The following is a 3,480-nucleotide window of genomic DNA, read 5'->3' as shown; positions in this document are numbered from 1 at the left end:
CACTAATTGATGGGGTATTCAACGGACGGAACGTTAAGCTTTGATAATTTGGTGCTCGTGAATATTAACTTTTAGAATGTACTATGGCTTTATCGATGTCGCAAATCATGTGGTTCAACTTACTATTACTCATTTACTTATTTAAACCTATGATTTCACCAACGTTTTCGTTGACAGATTCTCTATGTTTTTCTCAGGTCCTTGAACTTAGGTGATACATGCTTCCGCTCATACTATTTGATACTTGCATTGGATGTCGAGTATACTTGCATACGTGGAGCGTCTTTTTGACTACTTTTAATCGTGTCGCACGTGTTTCATACAAACTTTAAACATCGTTATGTACTTGTTATGGAAACTACTTTTGTAAACTTTGAAACACCCTTATTTATGAAATGAATGCGACATACTTTTCGGTCAAACTTTGTTATAAAGACTTACGACCATGTAATGGGACCATACGTAGATGACGCCGTCATTTGACGATTTGTCGGGGTCGCTACACTACCAATAAGAGAAGTTGACAAGATGGAGAAGTTAGCACGACTGTATTTGAAGGAAGTCGTCTCCAGACATGGAATACCAATCTCTATTAACTCTGATAGGGATGGCAGATTTATTTCAAGATTCTGGCAGACATTACAGCAAGCATTAGGAACTCGTCTAGACATGAGTACTGCCTATCATCTACAAACTGATGGGCAGAGCGAAAGGACGATACAAACGCTTGAAGACATGCTACGAGCATGAGTTATTGATTTCGGAAACAGTTGGGATCGACATCTACCGTTAGCAGAATTTTCCTACAACAACAGCTACCATTCAAGCATTGAGATGGCGCCGTTTGAAGCACTTTATGGTAGAAAGTGCAGGTCTCCGATTTGTTGGAGTGAAGTGGGGGATAGACAGATTACGGGTCCGGAGATTATACAAGAAACTACCGAGAAGATCATCCAAATTCAATAACGGTTGAAAACCGCCCAAAGTTGACAAAAGAGCTACGCTGACATTAAAAGAAAAGATATAGAATTTGAAATTGGAGAGATGGTCATGCTTAAAGTTGCACCTTGGAAAGGCGTTGTTCGATTTGGTAAACGAGGGAAATTAAATCCAAGGTATATTGGACCATTCAAGATTATTGATCGTGTCGGACCAGTAGCTTACCGACTTGAGTTACCTCAACAATTCGTGGCTGTACATAACACTTTCCACGTCTCGAATTTGAAGAAATGTTTTGCTAAAGAAGATCTCACTATTCCGTTAGATGAAATCCAAATCAACGAAAAACTCCAATTCATCGAAGAACCCGTCGAAATAATGGATCGTGAGGTTAAAAGACTTAAGCAAAACAAGATACCAATTGTTAAGGTTCGATGGAATGCTCGTAGAGGACCCGAGTTCACCTGGGAGCATGAAGATCAGATGAAGAAGAAATACCCGCATCTATTTCCAGAAGATTCGTCAACACCTTCAACAGCTTAAAATTTCGGGACGAAATTTATTTAACGGGTAGGTACTGTAGTGACCCGAACTTTTCCATGTTTATATATATTAATTGAGATTGATATTTACATGATTAAATGTTTCCAACATGTTAAGCAATCAAACTTGTTAAGACTTGATTAATTGAAATATGTTTCATATAGACAATTGACCACCCAAGTTGACCGGTGATTCACGAACGTTAAAACTTGTAAAAACTATATGATGACATATATATGGATATATATATATATAGTTAACATGATACTATGATAAGTAAACATATCATTAAGTATATTAACAATGAACTACATATGTAAAAACAAGACTACTAACTTAATGATTTTTAAACGAGACATATATGTAACGATTATCGTTGTAAAGACATTTAATGTATATATATCATATTAAGAGATATTCATACATGATAATATCATAATAATATAATAATTTAAAATCTCATTTGATATTATAAACATTGAGTTAACAACATTTAACAAGATCGTTAACCTAAAAGTTTCAAAACAACACTTACATGTAACGACTAACGATGACTTAACGACTCAGTTAAAATGTATATACATGTAGTGTTTTAATATGTATTTATACACTTTTGAAAGACTTCAATACACTTATCAAAATACTTCTACTTAACAAAAATGCTTACAATTACATCCTCGTTCAGTTTCATCAACAATTCTACTCGTATGCACCCGTATTCGTACTCGTACAATACACACCTTTTAGATGTATGTACTATTGGTATATACACTCCAATGATCAGCTCTTAGTAGCCCATGTGAGTCACCTAACACATGTGGGAACCATCATTTGGCAACTAGCATGAAATATCTCATAAAATTACAAAAATATGAGTAATCATTCATGACTTATTTACATGAAAACAAAATTACATATCCTTTATATCTAATCCATACACCAACGACCAAAAACACCTACAAACACTTTCATTCTTCAATTTTCTTCATCTAATTGATCTCTCTCAAGTTCTATCTTCAAGTTCTAAGTGTTCTTCATAAATTCTACAAGTTCTAGTTACATAAAATCAAGAATACTTTCAAGTTTGCTAGCTCACTTCCAATCTTGTAAGGTGATCATCCAACCTCAAGAAATCTTTGTTTTTTACAGTAGGTTATCATTCTAATACAAGGTAATAATCATATTCAAACTTTGGTTCAATTTCTATAACTATAACAATCTTATTTCAAGTGATGATCTTACTTGAACTTATTTTCGTGTCATGATTCTGCTTCAAGAACTTCGAGCCATCCAAGGATCCGTTGAAGCTAGATCCATTTTTCTCTTTTCCAGTAGGTTTATCTAAGGAACTTAAGGTAGTAATGATGTTCATAACATCATTCGATTCATACATATAAAGCTATCTTATTTGAAGGTTTAAACTTGTAATCACTAGAACATAGTTTAGTTAATTCTAAACTTGTTCGCAAATAAAAGTTAATCCTTCTAACTTGACTTTTAAAATCAACTAAACACATGTTCTATATCTATATGATATGCTAACTTAATGATTTAAAACCTGGAAACACGAAAAACACCGTAAAACCGGATTTACGCCGTCGTAATAACACCGCGGGCTGTTTTGGGTTAGTTAATTAAAAACTATGATAAACTTTGATTTAAAAGTTGTTATTCTGAGAAAATGATTTTTATTGTGAACATGAAACTATATCCAAAAATTTTGGTTAAACTCAAAGTGGAAGTATGTTTTCTAAAATGGTCATCTAGACGTCGTTCTTTCGACTGAAATGACTACCTTTACAAAAATGACTTGTAACTTATTTTTCCGACTACAAACCTATACTTTTTCTGTTTTGATTCATACAATAGAGTTCAATATGAAACCATAGCAATTTGATTCACTCAAAACGGATTTAAAATGAAGAAGTTATGGGTAAAACAAGATTGGATAATTTTTCTCATTTTAGCTACTTGAAAATTGGTAACAAATCTATTACA

Source organism: Rutidosis leptorrhynchoides, chromosome 2, assembly GCF_046630445.1.
Source record: "Rutidosis leptorrhynchoides isolate AG116_Rl617_1_P2 chromosome 2, CSIRO_AGI_Rlap_v1, whole genome shotgun sequence".
In the NCBI taxonomy this organism is placed as follows: domain Eukaryota; kingdom Viridiplantae; phylum Streptophyta; class Magnoliopsida; order Asterales; family Asteraceae; genus Rutidosis; species Rutidosis leptorrhynchoides.
This window is presented reverse-complemented; position numbering follows the sequence as displayed.